Genomic DNA, 20,829 nt, shown 5'->3' with positions numbered 1-20,829 from the left:
TGCATGCAGAGAGGCCTCTGAAATCAGAGAGCTCCATGTGCCACAGGAGTCCAGGCTAGAGGCCACAGTGTTTATTATACTGTACACAGCCACTCTGGTGTCTAGTAGTCTAATTCCATTACCTCCACTACACTGAGGAATGAAGGTTTTCTTGGAGAAATGTTATTTTCCACCACTTAAAGACAAATCTGAGCTTTATTTAAAAAAAAAAGTTTTCCACACTTGCTTTGCATTTTGTATTGATGACAAGATAATCTTTCACCATTACTGAATTTGCATCTTTATAGTGCACTGAAAATCACTGAAAACTTTTTTAGGAGTGTAAGAGTTAACTTAATTAAGAAATTCCTGCAAAATGGAATCATTACTTCAACTTATAAACTACCTATTTTGCAGGCTATATTCTCCCAACTGGCAGATTAAACCCTAGAACAATAACCCAATTATGAGCTAAATTTACATTGAGCTGATCAAAAATCATCTAGAACCTGACAAGAACAATCTTTGTTCACAACATTTAGCACAAGCAACATTGACAGACTAAAATGTATGAGCTATATAAAAAGATGACATATGTTGCACTGCCCAGCTACCAAGGGCACCATGCTCCAAGTACTACACAAGCTCTACAGGAGTGTTCACCACATCCTGGGACTAAAAAAACCCAAAAAAACCAACACAAAAAACCCCTGAAGATAAAGAACATGCTCTCACGTTAGCTCCTAAACAATCAGTGCAAGGATGGCTACAGAAACTCCTATTACATGGAAGGAAAACCACACCAATTAATAAAACCAGTGGTCAGGATTTGAAATAAATGTATATATTTACTGGACAGACATGGGAAAAATAATTGCTCCAACAATTCTGACCTAACTCTTGCAAAAAAATAAAACTTTACCTCATTCAGAAAAGTAAACTCTTATATGCATCAAGCCAGTAATTTTAAACAACTCCACATTTTATGAACCAAGTTCATCACTGGTATAAGCCACATATACTTTGCATAGATTAATTTTGTTTATAATTTGACTTAGCATTTGTAACAACCTACATTACAGAGATAAAAGACTTATTTTATTGACACTTATGCCACTCTGGAGCTAGCTAAAAAGCCATTTAAGAAGAAAATCAGAAGTTTACTGAAGCAATCTTCATCATCATGCTGTCCCTCTAAGTGCTGGGTTTGTGGGGGGGTTTTGGTAGCAGGGGAGGGGGCTACAGTGGTGGCCCCTGTGAGAAGCTTCTCGAAGCTCCCCCAGCTCCAAGCTGGACCCACCTCTGGCCAAGGCTGAGCCAATTCGTGACGGTGGCTGTGCCTCTGTGATAACGTATTTAAGAAGGAGAACCTGAGAGGGGGTGGGGAGTTGTGAGGAAGAGTTTCAAGAAGGACACCTGTGCAAACACCAAGATCAGAGGAAGGAAGGAGGAGGAAGAGGGGGAGGTGCGCCGGAGCAGGGAGCCCCCCTGTATCCCACGGTGAGAGGGCAGGGCACCCCCCTGCCACCCATGGAGGTCACCAGAGGGGCAGAGATCCCCCTGCAGCCCATGGAAGACCTCATGCAGGAGCAGGTGACTGCGCTCAAAGAAGGCCAGGACTCTGTGGGAAGAAGAAGCCACTGCTGTTGTAGTTTGGCACTGGGAGTATTGCAACATGCTGGGGTGACCCACACCGGAGCAGCCTGGAAATGGCTGCGACCTGTGGGAAGAACTCACAACAGAGAAAGTTCCTGGAGGACTGTCTCCCGTGAGAGGGCAACCACGTGGAGCAGGGGAAGAATGCAGAGGAGTGCTCCACCCTGAGGAGGAAAGAGCAGCGGACTGACCAAAAACTCCCGATTCCCTGTACCCCTGCACTGCGGGGGGGGCGGGGAATAGAAATATGGGAACAAAACTGAGCCCCAGAAGAAGGGGGGGGGGGGGGAAGGTATTTTTAAGATGTGCTAACATTTCTCACTGTCCACTCTATCTGTTAAGTGTTGGTTTTGTTAGTGTTTGAATTAAAGTGATGTTCTTTTTCTTCCCCTAAGGAGTCTGTCTTTTGCCCCTGATTGTAATGGGTGAGGCACCACTCCCTGTCCTTATCTCGATTCTGGTTCACTGGAGTGAAAGGGGTGAGGGAATGGCTGCCTGGAACTCAGTTGCTCTCTGGGCTCAAACCACAACTTCTATCCTGGACAGATTCACTGCTAAGTCCTTACACACTTCCAGAGCTAAATGCTCTGAAAGATGTAGAAGGCAGTAACTATGAAAATCAGTTACAAGTATGTCCAAAATTTGTGAGCTTTAGTTGACTGAAGTTGGGTAGTCAATTCCAAAACAAGTCTCCAAATTCCAAAATTCCCCCTGATTCTCAAATTGTGTGAAATGAGGCAATTTTCTAACAAACTAGACAATGCAGACATTTATGGAGTGGTTTAGATGCCTAGAATTACGAAAACATTTTCAAATGTCTTTTATCGATCTCTTTTTGAAGTATTTCATCCTAATTCAGAGATTGCAGATGGCACAGTTCAGTGGTCCCCAAGCTGTGGTTCACTGGTAGAAATGCACAACAGTCTAGATGTAGCCTAAGTCACTTCAAGGTGAGTTTCAGGCCAAATCAATTGTCCATCCACATTGATTTCCTCTCCAGGAGCACCACGTCACTAACAGCACCCAGTAGGTTATATTTACCTGCAAAAGGTGGAAATGCCAAGCACGCTTTGCAGCCTTTCACCATCTCATTTGCTCTTGAGATGATGTTAGGCTGAAAAGATGATCCAGGCTCTTCCCCTGCAGAAGCCTCAAGTCTTTCCTAAACAGTGTCTTTTACTCTCTGCTACAAGGGCAGGCAGGACCCCCAGGCAACACGAACACTAGCTGCATACAGGCCGCCTACTACCATAGTATGGACACACAGCACCAGATTACAGCAAATGATCTAGCAGTCACATATTGCGTGCACAACAATTACAGTAATGAAGTTCTTGGTACTTCTGCAGTGTTCAATTTTTCATGAAAAGAAGTATTGCTCTGTCTTACAATACATAAGGACTAAGACAAACTACTAAGAATTTTAGTTCATGGTGAACAAACTCCATCTTTTTACATTTATATTTAAAAAGAATAGTTGTAAGTGCTTGCTTAGGATAAAAAAACCCAAACCAAACATCAGTTTAACTGGTATGGAGGGCCCTTCCCTGTTAAATTAGTGCTATAAAGCTCCAAACTGTGGAAAAGCATATTCTAGCACACCACCAATGTCTTAATACCCCCACACAACATCCACACACTCACAATTCCCCTTGAATAGCTGACTTTATAACTAGGTAACTTCCATCACACTATCCAGCTCATGAGATGGAGTGCAACAGTCATTTTTCTCACTCAGTCCTTTGGTGCTGAACTCGATACCAAATATCAGTTGCAGATGCCTCTTCTTGACAGCAGAGACTACCACCATCCATAGCACAATCAACAAGGAGTCATCAACACAGTAACTTTTTTTCGTTAAAACCAAACTCATCATCAGGAAGATAAAGTGCTCTCTACTGTACTAGCAAGCCCATGAACCACTCCCTTCCCCATACAAATATCTGGTCAAAGCAGAGAGGGTTTGTTTAGGCATGGAGAAGCTAACATTAAACATAAATCCATGCTGGGAATTATTTTGTGCATACTTTCACTTTTATACAAAACAGCAGTCAGCAAATGGTCTACTTTCCTAGACTTTCTGTAGCGTGGTCAGAATGGCTGATAACAAAATAAAAAAAGAATTTTAAAATGTGGAGAGATGCCAAGTCCTTCATGCTGAAGGATGAGGGACTAGAAAAACCCAAGGGACTGCAACCTGAACCACAAACTGGCATTTCTACTCCCATTCTTCCCCCCTCCCACACCTGTCTCAGTGATCACCCCTAAAGAATTAAACAATTTCCTACAAAGAATTGCAACAGAAATGAAAAAAAAAAAAAACCACAATCAGCATATCTAAGACAAGAAAGCATTTTCTACTTCTGGTCGTTTCCACTGCAGTAAGATCTTCTTAAAACTACAACAAATAGTATTACTCCTACAATACAGAGACTATGGCTGATGATTCCAGGGTGTTGAAATGCCAAACTGTACAATTATAAAACTAACCAACACCAAATTAGTTTTTCACCCCTCTTCTTCTTCTCAAGCCACCCCAGCTCTAGCCTTTGTAAAGTTCTGTTGACCATGTTCACAGGAGACAAAAAATTCCCAAAGTCTGCTGTTTTCAGGATAAGCCCCCAAAGACACACGAAGTTTCCCAAGCCCTTAACATCAGCATTTTACAGGGGGGCTGTTCTCTGAAATGCACGAAAGATCAGGAAATCGCACCGAAGCTCCCCATCATCCTTACCGTAGGAAATCCCACACCCACACTTGCATCCTTTCCCCGTAAAAGAAGGGGAGAGGACACAGATAGGCCTCTGGACAGCCCCTGAGGTAGGGGAAGAAGGAGAACACCCCACAAAGTGAACCGAGGGGAGTTATTTGGAGACACGGTTTCGGGGACACACGCACACACACAACCCCCCCAAAACTACCAAAAGCAAGCCCCTCAGCAGTTCATATTCTCCTGAAATCCGACCGCCGAGGCCGGCGGGGCTCCGGGAGGGCCCTTTCTGGCCGAGGGGAGCGAGTGAGCTGTTCCCGGAGGGCGCGGGAGGGCCCCGGCCCGCTGGCAGCCCGGCTCCCCGCACGCCCCTCGCCCGCTGCGTGGGGAGCCGGAGGAGGAGAGGGGAGAAATCGGCCCGTTCTTCCCCCCGCGCCCTACCCCGGGGCAGATGGGGAAGGCGAGGAAGCCCCCGGGGCCATGCCGGGGGACGAGGCGCTCGGCCCGCAGGGCTATCCGGGAAACCGGGGGCCGCCGTCCCTCGCCTGCCCTCTCGGCAGAGCCGGGCGGTAAGGCCGTCCCCGCCGCGGGGGTGGCGCAGCCCGCCCGCAGCCGCCCGGGGGGAGGAGGGCTGGGGCTCTAAGTTCACCCCTTTCCCCGTCCCCTCCTCTGCCCCCCCGCGGGGAAGGGGAACCGCGGTCCCTCTCCCGCCGCGGCCGGTCTGCGGGGGCCCGCCGTCTCTCTCCCGTGGAGACTCGGCGCTGTCGAGCAGCTGCCATTACTCGGGCCAAGACCCGTCCTCCAAGCAGACATCCCCCACCCCAGCGAGGAAGCGCGGGGGCGGCGGAGGGGGGGTGTGAGAGAAAGGAAAGGGCTTGGGGGGGAGTGGGCAGCAAAGCGGTGGCCCCGCGTGTGGGAAAAGAGCGGGGCTGGGGGGTGACGGGGCTGAGGCCGGGCTGCGCCACACCCCGCTCGGCCTCGCCTCTCACGCGAGTCCCCGGCTCCCCCGGTGCCTGCAGGCCCGCGTGGAGCGCTGAAGGCAGCGGTTCTCTTGTGCGCCCCTCTCCCCACCCCATCTCCTCCCGCCCCGACCCCGAGCTGGCTGCAACGCGGCACGGGGGCGCGGGGGACCCGCCGCCGCCGCCTCCCAGCCGAAATCCGACCGGGGAAGGTGTGGGGACAAAAATAATCGCCGTTAATAATCACACGCGCTCCGCCGCCGTCCCCTTGTCCTCCTCGATTTCTAAGCGGGCTGCCAGATAATCCTGCCCACTCCGAAAAATGAAATAATAATAATAATAATAATAATAAAAAAAATCCCGCCTTCCATCTCCCCCCCCCCGACAGCCCCACACATTTTATTAGTATAATTGCTCCCCCCTCCCCATATGGCACCCCGCGGGGCAGGATTGCCCCCTCCCCTGGTGCCCAGCCCTTCCCCTGTCCCCTCTCCCCCATCTCCTTGGAACAGTGTGTACATGATTTTGTAGTTTTTTTAAGGCGCCATGTTTATAATCCTCCATCATATTAAAAAAAAATCCACCCAGCATGAGACACGGCGTCTCTCGCACCCCAAAGCCAGGGAGGCAGACACAGAAATATCCACAGGGCTGTAAATTCACCCCCCCCACCCCCACCCCCCCGCACACACACCCCTCCTCCCCAGACTTAAAAGTCTCTCTCACCTTGTGCTGCTGGCGCTGCTTCTGCTGCTGCAGGGGGGGAGAAGTTAAGCCAGGGGAAACTTTTCAATCCCTTCCCCAGGCCGCTGCTGCCTCCTCCTTCCACATATTTTTCCCCTCAGAGTTTTATTGTGTCTGAATTTTCTCTCTCTCTCTCCTCTTCTGTCTGTCCACAGTTCAGGTTTCTGGGGTAAACAGGGTTTAGGATGGTGCTAGGGATATTTGGGAGAAGGAGAACTCTAGTGGTGTCTGCTGGAGTTGCTGTTTGTTTCTTTTATTATTTTTTTAATAATGCATTTGAAACGGATCTTTAACTATTTATTATATACGTATTTTATCATACTCTTAAGTCTGGACCCTACCTTATTGCAGAGGAAAAATATGCCGCTTATCTGGCCCTGATACATTCAAATTCCTCCTATCATGAAGTCCAACTTGGAGAAATTCCGGATAACATTTTTGAAAGTGGATACTCACCTTGAGCAACATAAACGAAAACATACAAATCAGTGGTCTGTCTCAGAGTTGGCTATATGTTGCGAGCTGTAGTTTGACACTTTCACTGCAGGATTGGGAGATATGTAGTAATATGAAACATATAACATTATTGGTACATGCATACATCTATGTACCAAGAAAACATGTACATATTATGCTGGTTTTATATGGATTCTGAGATAAATATTATTAATAATAAATGTCTAGGCAAATACACTCAAAAGTTTCTGAAATACACTGGGAATTATTTAATGGAAATGTAACATACTTCACAATTAATCTTGACTAGAAATATGACATACTTTATTAAAATACACTGTTCTACAAATGTTTATGCATGCAAATAATTTTAGTCATATGAGTAGTCATTAGTATTACTAAAATAGTTTTGGACTGCTAATGATGAAGAAAATGCATCCATTGTGACTGGTCAGTCAAAGATTTAACAGAGTTTGCACACTGAACAGTGAAAGTTTCTCCGGTGTCTTTAGTAAATAAGATTTCTAGTAGTGTCTAACACAGCATTTTGTTTGAGACCGTTGCATCAAGACTTTAAGTCCTCTTTTAAAAAATAAAATGCAAATAACAGTTAGTTGCACATCAGTGATAAAGATTTACTTCTGTTATGTATTTAAATATGAAGGAACATTTTACGTTATCTAAAATAAATAGATAGGAAAGAAAGTGCTGCTAATCTGCTTTCAAAGGGTGCTTGAGGGGTTGGGCAGGCACCAAACAGCGGTACTATAATTTAAGTGCATTATATTGCTTGTATTAATAAAAAGCAACTGAAATTTACAGGCAATTCTTTAAGTAAGATGGGATTTACCATCAGTATAATTACAAAAAAGCTACCTTATGTTAAGCATTTAGTTGTGATGTTTGACTCTGATTTCATTAAAGCATGTAATTTTCAAAAGAAGTTTGATAGAAATAAATGCCAAGTTTCCATGGGATATTGCTGTCTTGGCTGTCTCAGGTTTCTTTGAAACCTCCTCTGTACAAATTGCATCAGAGCTATATTTATATAAGAAAAAAAAAAATGTTTGGGTCGTTATTGTTTCTACTGTTTCTACCATGCAGTCAAGCTAACAGTTCTGCTCAAGCTGGTGTGGTTAAGGCACACCGATTTTTGCATCCAGAAGCAAACAGAGGAGAAGCATAGCTGGTAGCATGCATAACCATGTTTAATTCTTCAGCTCGAACAGCCAGGTACCCCCTACAATTGGGTCGGTGGGGGGGATTTGCCCTAACTCCAAAAAAAGCTCAAATTCCAGTCTCAGGTTCTTTAGGGAAAAGATTTATTACTCTGCCGCAGCGCCTTCTCCTTACCTATGTAAATATTTATTTAAGGCAGAAGTTCAGCTATCTTCAGTATAAAAAGGTTTTAGCCCTTTATCTCTTCAGGACCCGTAAAGAGCTGTCAAATAGATATTCAGGCCACAGTTTCACCAATGCAGATGCATATGCAGGACTGAAGCCTTACTAAGCTTTGCCTACCTTACAGGTTTTTACCTGGAGTCTGCTGCTTGCCAACAATTTGCTGTACTTAACATATTTGTAAAGGCTAGTCTGGACCGTCTCCAAATATTTGTTTCAGGATACAAATATTTGATTTTGGAAAGAACAAGGTATCCTAAAGCAAACATGCAGGGAGTGTCTGCAACTGTAACCACGTTACCTTGTCTGAGCTGGTGGGCAGTGAATTAGATCAAGTGTAGAAAGACAAGCATATAGCTTAGATATGGGTGTTCGTGGGCCTTGTCTTGAAATGTTTTGATATCCTTAGGTCCCCTGGGTAACTGTTTGCATTATATAGCCTTCAGGGTGCACACTGAAGGATAAAAAGGATGCATTTTTCAGTCATTTTAACTTATTTTTATCTGTATTGGAAAGACTTTTTAATGCTCATTAATACACAGGTTTGAAGCCCTGCCAGCCGGTCTTGGTTAGCCCCGATTCTTGCATTTATCCGCATTTAGTCTGCCAGCCAATGCGAGCCCTTTCGCGGAGCCCTTTAGGCCATGAACTTTCACGCAGAACACGAGCTGGGAGCGCTAAACAGTTAACGCCGCAGCCGGGAGGGCTGAGCCCGGCAGACAATGGGAAGGAAATCCCACCCTCCCCCGGCGCTGGGCAGCCGCGGGTTTCCTCATAGGCAGCGGGAAATGTTTGTTAAAACAAAAAGCGGGTTTAGGGCCGTCTCCCGCTCCCCCCCCCCCCCCCCCTCCCCTCACCAGGGGCGAGGGCTGGGGGCGGTGCGAGGCCGGTCAGGCATTTCCTCCCTCATTCCCTCCCCGCCTTCCTCCCCGGCCTGGAAGGTCCCCGGGAAGGACGAGCAGGGAGCTGGATTTGGGGAGCAGGGCGGGCTCGTCTCGGGCTGAAGTAGCTCGGCTGGGGAACGAGTTTGCTTGTCGAAAACGTCTGCAGAGCTGCAACCGGCGGCTCGGGGTGTAATGGTGAGGGGTCCAGCCATCTGCTTGCTTACGTGGTTGTGGGGAAAGAAGACGCACCACTAATGCGATGTTAGAAGGAAAACATGATAAAGTTACTTCCTTTCGAGTAGAAAGTACTTACCATAGGAATACATCAGGCTGCATGTGTGCTATATGCTTTTGCCAGTATTGCTGTGCTGGTGTGTAAACAGTAGGTTGTGGGTGCTGGTTTGGTCCCCTTGGAAAGGAGCTGGGGGGGCAGGACCAGAAGTTGTGTAAACAGAAGATCAATTTTGCCAGAATAAGTGGTATCCAGACAAAGATTGTAATCTATTGCTGTGAATTAAAGGGGCTATCGGGCAGGTTCATGGGAAAGAAATCCCTTGCTGGTTGGAGACACACAAGCCATGACTTGGGAAATTCCTGAGCTGAAAGCACCTGGACGCTGGGGCACAAATATCCTCGGTGCCAGGCTGGGACCACGTTTCCCAAGGCATGGGGACTACTATGTCCACAACGCTTTTTGTGTGTGAGAAGACTGATGCTACGTAGTAGCATGCAGGCAGGTAAATATGCCTCCATTTTCCTTTTGAATTATATTCCTCCTTCTTTTCAAAAGATTGTTTTATTTTAAATTCTAATACTGGACAATACAATCCTGTGTGGATATGACCTTTTATTCTTACCATGCTCTTTTGCCATTTGCCTGGTTCAGGGATAGAACCATCAAACACGCAGGTGAACAAGTACACGATTGCTGTTGGGTTCTAGGCACCAGGCTTGGGACCATGAAAACGTCAGTTGGATGCTGCCCTTAGTAGAGCAGGGAGTGTGGTGTCCTCTCCATCACGGGACTTCTGCTAGGCTAATGAATGCGCAGCCCAGCCTTCTTCTCCAGGTCTTTCTGCCATCTTCCTGGCTGAACCAAACCCGCCCACTATGTGCTCAAGTCTTTATCTGGCTTTGTAAGACAGCTGTCTCGTGCTGTTGGTGGCAACCCACTTTTCGGTGTGCTCTGCTCCCAGCCTCACTGAAACACGAATAATTTGAATGTGTTTCCTGAGAGGCAGGTCTGCTGTGTTGTGATCATAGAAGTATTAATGCAGAAAATTAGTGTAAATTTTTCATCAGAACAAAGTTTAGCAACATAGTTTTCTTTGCAGTAAAAATCTCAGCAATGCATTTAATTTAGGAAGCTGGGGGGAAGGGAACAAAGCCTTAATAACAGGCTCAGGAAATCCACTGAACTGAAAACAGTTGGAGGATGGGAGAGTCTTAGGGAGAAGCTTATGCTCTTCCTTTTTTCCCCAGGCATTGAAAAGAAAGTATGAGGCTCAAGAGGGGGACACAGAGCAAAGAACCCCCAGTAATGTGTGCTGCTCCAAGAAGCTGTCTAAAGAATGAGTGTATGCCACCCAGAGGTGCTGTCCTTGACAGCATGATGAGGACTGAAGTAGACCCTGCAGCAGCCAGGATGCTTCCTCCCTTTTCAGCTTCCTCCTTGCTACATCCCTGGTGACGCAGACTGGCCATCCACTGCTGACTAGCCACAATGCTCAGAGGAGCTTGATGAGGAATTCTGTGACTTGGTGGGGCTTGAGAAAGTAAGGGTATAAATAAAAAGGTGGAAGGAGAAGTACAGGCAGAATTTCTAAAGATGATCTGGGGTGTTTGTTGAAGACAGTACATTGTGGGGAGGTGGATCTTTGTCTGACCCTCTGTGGCCAGTACCCACATGTGCAAGTACCTTGTGGGTATAATAATTGGTAATAACAAAAACAGAAAAGCCTGTCAAGTATAGACGTAGATTAAGATACAAAATGCATTTTTATTTTCACTGTGTTCTCTCTTTACATTTTCATGCACAACTGGGAATAGAGGTTTATCCTAAAAAGTTTACCTGTGAGTAAACTGACATATGTTTATGACATATGACATGACATGTGTTTACGCCAGCATTATGCTTCATGAAAACTGTATGCCTGATTCAGCACAGAGTCTGCCAAAGGAAACTTAGCTCCATATTTTTTAACTAATTCAAAATGAGTGAGTTTGTACTGGTTTCATACTTTGTGTCATCTGGCTACTGTGTTTTCAATGTGAGACAAAGTGCCATAACATGTAACATGAAAAAAGTTTTAATGTCTGCTTCCGTGTGTAGATTAAATTTATCTCACACAGGTTTGTCCAGTCTTGGTGTAATATCTAAAATAATTTGTATCTGTGCAAAATAAATACATAAAACTTGGAATTGCTTTTAGACTGATATAGTATCTATTGTTATATTATGAGGGTGCAGTGACTGGAGATATACATAATTTGCCAGAAAAACAGCTATGACTATGAGGAAATAAGTAGTACCTTTTTTTATTAAAATAATTACAAAAGTAGAGTTTTTACATAAGGAGACATTATGAATGTCATAATTACAAGGAAATATTAATTACATTGTGCATCATATTAAATGCCAGAATAGCCAATAATAAGGAAAAAATATCCCATATTTAAAGTAAGTGGGATCCGTCATCACAAGACAGTGGAAATACATGGATAAGGGAGGCATTACAGCATGCATTAGGAGCATGCAGAGACGTGCAAGTGCCTTTGCACTGAGTTAGTTCATGACAAGTCGGGGTTGACCAGGTTTGGTCCAGCACTGCCTTTGATCTAATTATTGCAGAAATACTCTGTCTCTACCCTGCACTTCAAAGCCTTCCATGTTCAAAGTTGGCTTGTTAGCTCCAATGTAGTGCTGGACCCAGACTGGTTCTGTGCATTCATGTGGCACTTCTCTGGGATTAACAAGCCTTTCCAGTAAACAGACTTCTGTCATGTATAGAGCAGAGACATTCAAATGTTTCTGAAGGAGATAATGTGTTATCACTAGTACTTAACTGAAGCTAATAAGCCTTGTTGGACCTGAGCTGATCATATGCAGAGCTACCCAGCTGTGGCTCTGTACAGATTTTTCCCAAGCTTCAGTTTCCAGGAACACAGTGTTTTGCATGGCATTAGTTCCAGTCTCACACAGCTTATTATGCCAGTTGTGATGCTACTCAAAAGAGGCAAAATTGTGGAGCAGAGCTGCTCTCGAATCTAGCACTTTGCTGGAGCTAAAGATCCCTACCAGACTGAAGCTGGCCTGGCAGGAAGCCATCTTGATGTGCTTGCACTTTTGATGTATCCTGATGTCATCTGCAGCTTGAATAAACCTCCTAGAGATATCACTGATTGGCTGTACAGGATAGGCATAATTAATAGCAACATTTGTGTCAGTTTTGAACCATTATGGTCAAGATGAAAGCTAATGTAGGAACAAGACAAGTCCATATCTGCCATTCTGTGGTTCTGACCCCTTATTTGAAAGCATCTTCTATTATCCAGAGTTAAAGATAATATGTTGGATAAATTAGTTTTGATCCAATATCACCGATTTAATTTTTGTTGCATTCTGTAAGCAATAACCTGCTCAAAAACAATTGTAATATTCAAGTCTAATTGTCCTATCACTAATAGCCTTCTTACACTGATGGAACAGAAAGACAATGCCATGACAAGTTAACCATAGTGGAACTTAGACACTGGGGCTCTTTGAAATGATGGGATTTGTAAAGAGTACTGAGACAAATAGATTGTATGTTGTTTGATCCTACATGTCGTGTAGGCTACGTATTATGTATAATTCACAAGTAATAGATATTATTTATATAATCATCTATTTATCTTAGCTAATAGCTGCATTATGTTCAGCAGATGGCAATGCAATAACTTAAAAGATTTCTCATTAAAAAAAGAATTTATTAACACCCTATTAACTTTAATAGGAATAATGTGGGTTTTGACACATCTAAATTTACCAGGCATACTATTCAAAAGTCATGGTTAACTATTAGCAGGGTAACTAAATATACAGTTACCATTGAAATAATAACTTTGAATATTCCAAACTGCTGAATTTTAAAAGTTCCACTGAATTTCCTTGGTCCTGAATACAAAAATAAAAAGAGTCAGATTTTGACATGCTGAACTGTATGCATGTGTCACTCAGGGCAATCTTGATAATACATTTTGTGTTCAGTACCTGCACTTACTAAATTTTTCACATTGAGAAATAAATCCACATATTTTATTCCTAATATTTGCATGTTTTATAGCCTCTTCTTAGCTTTGGACTAGTGCTAATTTTGTTCATTTGTTAACATAAAAGGAAAGATTTATCATCCCCATATTTCAGTTCTTATCTGTAGGTCATGCTACTTTTCATCTCAGTTATTTATGTGAACGTTTTTCCTTTTAGATGACAACTGGATCACATTCACTTTGGAAATAATGTTGCCTTCGAATGGTTTAGCACAGCACCAAGGTGTTAGGACAGACATACAGATACGTTTTTCTTTCTTCTCCCATAAGTGTCTAAGAGATCTAGGAGATTCTGCTCAAGTGCCAATTTTCTTTTCTTTTTTTAGAAAAAAAGCACTGCGTGTAGTTAGGGTGTATGCACATTCCTTCTCTAAAGACAGTGGCTCAAAAGCAGTTCCACATATTTAAGTTTCCTTGGACCATCTGAGCCATTTAATATTTCCCTCAGCAAATATAGACCGATGAAGGGAAGACTTGCCACCAGTCCTGCAAGCACTCTTTCATGTTTGCAGTGTAAAAACTGTGGTTAAAACTACTAAATTTCATGTGAATAAAATGCACCTGTTTCCTTTATTTGAGCTCCAAAGCTTCTTTTTATATGCAAAATTGCAGAGCAGCAGAGCCTGGGCAGAGCCTATGAAGCCCACTGAAGTCTCTGGAAAGACTCCCACTGACTTCAGCAACCCTGGGATCAGAACATAGGTAACTGTCTTTATTCTGGACCAAGCAGGATTTCCAAATCATTGGAACTCCAAATCATTTTTCTTCCGATTCCTTCCTGTCTCCATTCTGTGAAATGTGGTTGCACAGGACTCAAGACGTTTTACGCCTTAGCTCAACTCTTCAAAAAGATGCAGCAACACTAGTTTTGAACCAGTAGAAATATTCTGCATTACATAACATCAAGCTAAGTATGAAGTGTTGGCACCATTTTAGAGTCTAAGCGATTTCTATGTGACTTTTTAAACAAAAATAAAGCATAGTGTTAGTTCTGAAATCTATGGGAGAAGTAAGCAGAAAAATTGTGAAATGCCAAAAATAGACATTTCAATGGTATTTGGAAAAGGAATCAACAGAACTGGTGTTATATAATCTTACTATTCTTATATTTAAAACTGTTTTTCTAATGCTATTCAGAAAAGTTGCAAAATAGTAGGTGCACACATGGTAGAGAACAACACAGTTCTGCTGATAAAAACTCAGGAAGTTGCAAGAAGTTTAGAAAAATTTCGAAGGGGATCCTGTAATAAACATTAATCAGGAAAGCATTGCAATAATTAATTATATTATTATTGGAAAAGTGATTGAATTGCCAAATGGATTCTCAGTTTGAAAAGCGGTCAGAGTTCTCCCGGTCCTCTTATTTAATATGCTGCATTTTAGAATTAAAACTGTAGTGCTTGATAATATAAAAACAGGACAAATCAACTCACAGAAAAGCCTATGTTTGAATTATTTTCCTGGACTGATTTGTGTCCATGAGAAAATTTTGCAGAGGTTTTGGACAAAACATTGTATCAATTAGTTTCCTGAAAGGTGATAATTTGCTTACAAATTTGTATTTGCTTCCTAGTACTGAACTGTGAGCATATAAGTAGTGGACACCATACATATGAGGTATAAAAAAGATAATATGTGTGTTCTTAAAATCAAAGGATTTAAGATTACTACAACAGGTGGTCAAAAATATTAGGAGAGGCAAAACCCCAAACCCCACTAAGAGCAAGACAAAAACATTTTTTTGCGAACGTCCAGGAGACTTAGGCTGAATCATCTCAAAATATTTTATATATTTGCAGGGATACATGAAGAGACAAATTAACCCTTTCAGTCAAGTTGGAAGTACTGTCCAATGTGTATGAATATCATGTTCAAGCAAGGATTATGAGAGTAAAATCTTTCCTCCCCCAAGAATTTAGTGACTAGAGAATGAACTCAGAGTATCTTTGTGGTAGCAGTATGGCTGCTATGCAACTTAATGCATGTGAATTATGGGGTCAAGTGTCCTAAATTGGTATCCACATTTATATTTTACTGGTTAATAAGGCCACCTAGATGACAGGTGACACTAGCGCTAGCAGTGAACTTCTCTTGCCTTTTCATTACTACAGTGAAAGCATTCAAGTCCCCCTGATAGTAGAAAAGATAAACCATAACACATTTATGCACACTATTTTAAAACATGATGTTCACAGGGAAAAAATTATATTCTACAAAACCCTTGCAGAACATTAATTGAATTGTTAAATTGTACTATTTGCAATCATCATCATTGAGTCCCGTGGCATTCCCAGGCTCGGAGAACATGGGGAGGTATGAGCTATTTGTAAGCAATTAACTTGCCATGAAGTAATGGTGGCAGTTTGTCTGAACGTCTTCATGGAAATGAAGTGTGATAAGGAGACATACTTTCAGAGGATTGGAGTCTCGATTATTTTTGTCTCAGTTACTAGATTTACATGACACAATACAGACTGACAAAATTCTGCTCTTGAGTTATAGCTTAGCGTTCCTGGGAATGCAAAAGTCAAACCTGAGCTCATTATATATGACAGGAATGTAATTTTATTATCTTTATGGGAATACCCGATCAAATATGATACTGAAAAATATAAAAAATACTTTGAAAATTGGGAAGCTCACAAGCTGTCGAAAGTGTTACAAAGAGATGCTTCCAACCTTTCTCCCAGGTGACCCCTTCTTTTAAAAAAATAAAAATCATTCTTCCTTCCAGAAACAAAGAATGCAGACCAGACTTATAAGGCTGGAGAATGTATGACATGACTCAGTAGTTTAATAACTCTGAAAGGAGCTGATGGTCATGCTGGATAATTAGTTGAACATGAACTTGTGTAGTTAATGAAAGGAGGATATTGTTGCAATAAGTAAGGTAAAGTAGAATGGATTAGAGAAGGAATAAGGAGTTGAGGACCAAATTAAAACCAAAAAGCCTTTGCTGTATTTGAATCAGTAAGTCTACAGGAAAGTTGTTATGCCACTGACTTAAGGTTTGGATGGTGTATATGGACACTGCTGAGAAGCTAAATGAATTTGCCTTAGCTGAGGCTTCAAAAAGAGGTAGTAAAGAAAAAAAGGCTGGAATAAAATGCCCTCTGTAAAATTTTTTAATAGAAGTTTGGGTCAGTATTTTGATCATAAGCAACAACACTGTCTGATTAGTAAATAAAACATATCCCTGACTATCATCTAGCCCTGATACCAACATACACAACACGATTTACATTCAGGTGGCTAAATTCGGTTACCTCCAAAATACGATGTTCTCATCTAAACAGCCCATTGGGAATAGTGTCTGACCTGTACTGCTCTTATGTCTTGCTTGGCCTTTTTTTTTTTCTTCCTTCACAAATTGTGTTAACCATTTAACAAAAGTGGTGACCACATGCCAGTGCCTGTGCTTGGACCTTAGCAGTGCTTAGTTTATCAATATAGACATTGCTTGTTTATTTATACTACCTGCATACTCTGATTTATAGAAATAAATGTGAGTCCAGTTATTGTTAAAAAAAATTAATCTACAGACAACTTTGAAATCAAAACAGAATTATCATAACCATTGCCCTAGACTAATAATCTTGTTACTGCTAATGTGAGCAAACTGTTTGCAAAGCAACTACAAGCCTAGCAAGCAATGAAAGATGGATTTGAATGTGCATTCATGGAAATACAGTTTACAATTACTAGAATGAAATACATCATGTCTAGTGCCTGTTTATGTGTGAAGGACATTAATTTGATTGTTTACTATTTAGTTCTCATCATAACATATATCAAACAAAATATTGAGCAACTTACGTTCTGTGTATTGAAGGCCCATGATTTTCAAGCATTTAAGAACTTCTTAAACGGCTTTTTTAACTTGGCAAGACATGCTTGGGTTAGCAAACACAATAATATTTGAATAATTTATTTAAACATACACATCCAACATGTCTTAATTAACAGCATTAGAAATGTTAAAAATAAATGTGTAAAAATGAGTTTTATAAGTAGAAAAGTTGATACAACCTTAAGCTCCTTATATCCTATTTTTTAGAAGAACACAATGTGAAAAATGGAAACTAAAATAGTAGGGCCTGTAGTAATAGCAACAGCTGTCACATATTCATTTTTGTCTCTCTCAAATATTAAAAATGGCTAAATAGAATTGATTAAACTTTTCTTTAGAGCTGCCCTGGAAAAGAAGCAACTATGACAAATTTCATTCAAAAAATTATATATTTTTTAAATTGAGGCTTATAATGAAGATGATTGGCAATATTATATAGTATTCCTCTTGTGGTACTATGAAATAGAGAGGGGATAGTGAAACTCTACTGCTGCTTGTCATATTAGAACCACAGAAGCCATATGCACTCCAAAAGACTATTGCTCAATATGCCTGTGGTTTACAGGAGCATATGTGTGAGTCTTTTAATTCAGCAATAGAAGACAGATCATAGTGATAATTTCTGTTACACAGAGATATTACTGATCTTTTCTTATTCTGCAGTTTATTTTTGGAAAATAGTTCTTATTTTCAGACAGTCTAAATATTCATTGTGCTAGCATTTAGAAAGCACAACAAATTGTAAGTTAATATCACTGGAATTCAGGGAAGGGACAATGGGAAAAAAAGGGATCTGATCCCCAACATCTTGTTCTGAACATATAGTGTATCATCTCTCATTTATTAAGGCCATGGAAGTTGTAGTACTTAGTAGAGCTGTAACAGTTCAAGTTTAAAAAATCACATACATTATTTTGGCCATGAACAAATGTCAAATACTTAAACATGGTACATAGGCAAAGAGACACTGAAAATTCAAGTTACAATACCATTCTGAAATACTTTATCTGCTGAGACCCATTTGTAAATATTTAGAATTTTGAATGCTTTTTGTAAAATACAGTAAGAGTCCCTGCAATGTCAAAATCTGTAAGTGTAACTCTGAGAGACAAAAAAAAAAAAATCATGAATGATTCCTTATACTTTCATATTTCCATTGCATCTGTACTGTTGGACCCTCTGTTAGGCCATGCTCTACGTCTCTGAATTCAGAGAGAATTTAAAGCCCCTTAGAAGTCAAGAAAATTTAGCTTGAGTGAGGCCTTTAGAGTTGTTCCATTTCTTCTGTTTACCTTGAAACCTAGCAAAATAATCTTATAGTTTTGGAGGTTGTTTTTACAGGCTTGCACACAAAAGAGAAATATGAGCCCACTTCTAATATTTTACAAAAGTGATCTAGCAAGGCAGAACAGGAAACTCCATTCTTTCTCTGTAGCAAACTCAATAAATCACTGTCATTCTACTAAGTTTCAAAGTTTGCTGAAATTGTGAGTTGTAAATGAGCTGGGGCCTGCTTCTTACCTTGGGAAGTTTTTGTAAATGCTAAAATGAATTTCAGAAGAAATAAACCTCTCTATGATATAGTACGAGCCTAATCTGAATTCTGGTGAAACTGCGTGGAGAGAGTCCTCTGCCTTACGCAATGGGAAAGAGGTCACAAATCATATACATCATTTATAGAGCCCATGCTGTACCGGACAGAAGAGTAATTCTTAAAGGAGAAAACAAGCATATGCCCATGTACTTGGGGATAATAGTATTCATTTTCTGTCTGTTATAGAATAGCATTGGTGACAGCCAGGAAAGTGAGGACAGGAAGGACCTGAGACCCTGCTCAGCTGGAGAGATCAGCAACTGCAGAGTCAAAAGAGACATATCAGGGAAAAGAGAGGCCAGGAGCATAATGGATTTTTTCACCAACCTTGTTGTCTTGCTTATTTTTTTCTCATTTTATCTCTTTTCCTTAACACTCTTCATGTTGCTCCCTTACCTTAATTATGTGAGTTTTCCATCACAGAGAAGGATTTACATAGATTTCAAGGGAGGAATGAAGATTGTGGAGGCACAAACCTTCATGTCTGAGTGGACGTTGCTCAGGAGGGGATCAGTATTATGCTGGTGTTGCCTTTATCAAATCTATAGTTTCAAATATTAGAAACATTTGTCTGCAACTGGGTCAGTATTTTATTTTCTAAGATTTTATTTTCCAAATATTTTGTAAGCTATCAGGTTTTTTGGGGGTACGGGGTGGGGGGGTGGGGGAGTTAAGCCTTTGCACAAAACATTCAGCCCTGTATATTTGTGCAAAATATGAAATGGATGCCTGGCAGGCAAACATAGAGTACATACTGACACAGTAAACTGGTGATTGCTTTCAAACCATTGCTTTCTACTTCATTGCACATAAATAGGATTCTCCTAACGCCTTTGCTTGAGTTTGATAGGAAGAAAATCACAAGACTTTCATGCAAGAACAGCTGAAAGCAAACTAAGAAGGAGCATCTTAGAGAAAAAGGGCAGATAGAGCTCCCTGCCATAGCTATGGGCCTTAAGGCACTGGTACTCCTGGTGTGTATGGTCTAAGATATCATTCTTGTGGCAAGCTCCAAAGTATGAATAACTGTAGCCAAGTCTGCATTTGAAAGAACTGCTTGCTATGTCCTGGTGAGGCACTGAAAATAGAAAGCTGACCTGATTATACTGTCAGTGAATGGCTGCATGCTTTTCTATCATAATGAGTGATTTTGTCATTTTGAGATGTTGTGGGTTAACCCCATCAGGCAGCTCAGCCCCACACAGCTGCTCCCTTGCTCACTCTACCCCAGTGGGAATGAGGAGAGAATCAGATGGGTAAAAGTGAGAAAACTCATGGGTTAAGATAAAGACAATTTGATAGGTAAAGCCCAAGCTGCATGCTCAAGCAGAGCAAAACAAGGAATTCATTCACTGCTTCCATCGGCAGGCAGATGTTCAGCGATCTCCAGGAAAGCAGAGCTCCATCATGTGTAACAGTGACTTGGGAATACAAATGCCATAACTCTTAAGTGTCCCCTTTCCTCCTTCTTCCCCTGGCTGTTACTGCTGAGCATGACACCATAAGGTATGGGATGTCCCTTTGGTCAGTTGGGGTCAGCTGTCCCAGCTGTGTTCCCTCTCAATCTCTTGCCCACACCCAGACTGCTCTCTGGTGGGGCAGTGTGAGGAGCAGAAAAGGCCTTGGTACTGTGTAAGCACTGCTCAGCAATAGCTAAAACATCCCTGTGTTATCAACACAGTTTTGGCCACAAATCTAAAACATAGCACCCTATGCTATGAAGAAAATTACCTCCATCCCAGCCAAAACCAGTACATGAGATTATGTTATTCTAATTCATCATACGACTCAATCCATTGAGAAGGGGGTTCAGTAGCATCCTTGCTAAATGAAGTGTTTACCATAAACATTAGACACCTGTGCGCCTCTGATCTCCTTGATAAAGATCAGAATGTTGACTCCTCCATCTGTGCAGATGCTCAGTCTGGGACTAGTTTGCTAACCAAGGGAAGCAGGTTCTTGTGATGTTCTGTGTGGTCAGACCTTTTCAGTGAATTCTTTTAAAAATATTTTTTGAAAATGTCTTTTAGAAGTTGGTAATATTTGTTGCCACCCAGGGCATAGTCACCACTTTCTTTTTCAGTCACTATTTACCTTGGGAATAGGAAGCCGAGAAAAACATGATTTAATTTTGCTGGTTGGAGGTTCAAATATTGAAGAAAATTGTTGCTTATCTAGTTTTAAAACAACTTCAACCAATAGCAATACATTCATTTTGAGGTGGATCTTCTTTTAAATGTTCTTATCTAAAATAATTTTTAAAAGTATTCCAGAAACAAAGCAGG

At 41.6% G+C, this 20,829-nt stretch overlaps 1 protein-coding gene and 1 long non-coding RNA gene across 7 annotated transcripts in view; one reads left to right on the top strand and one right to left on the bottom strand.

The window, feature by feature from the left end:
- Positions 1 to 6,232, bottom strand: part of ZMYND11 (zinc finger MYND-type containing 11) — a 108,414-nt gene extending 102,182 nt beyond the window's left edge. For all 5 annotated transcript variants that reach the window (XM_074831824.1, XM_074831853.1, XM_074831834.1 and 2 more), the window contains exon 1: positions 6,031 to 6,232. The gene's annotated coding sequence lies outside the window, so the exon portion shown is untranslated. The remainder of the gene's footprint in view (positions 1 to 6,030) is intronic.
- A 2,620-nt stretch (positions 6,233 to 8,852) lies between these two features.
- Positions 8,853 to 11,211, top strand: LOC141926309 (uncharacterized). Of its 2 annotated transcripts, none has more exons than XR_012624091.1 (2): positions 8,853 to 8,984; positions 10,272 to 11,211. It is a non-coding gene; the product is annotated as an uncharacterized LOC141926309 (long non-coding RNA). The 2 variants fall into 2 exon arrangements; XR_012624092.1 differs by lacking the exon at positions 8,853 to 8,984 and adding an exon at positions 9,232 to 9,526.
- Positions 11,212 to 20,829: the final 9,618 nt, after the last annotated feature.

Source organism: Strix aluco, chromosome 1 (genome assembly GCF_031877795.1).
Source record: "Strix aluco isolate bStrAlu1 chromosome 1, bStrAlu1.hap1, whole genome shotgun sequence".
Taxonomy (NCBI): Eukaryota; Metazoa; Chordata; class Aves; order Strigiformes; family Strigidae; genus Strix; species Strix aluco.
This window is presented reverse-complemented; position numbering and strand designations above follow the sequence as displayed.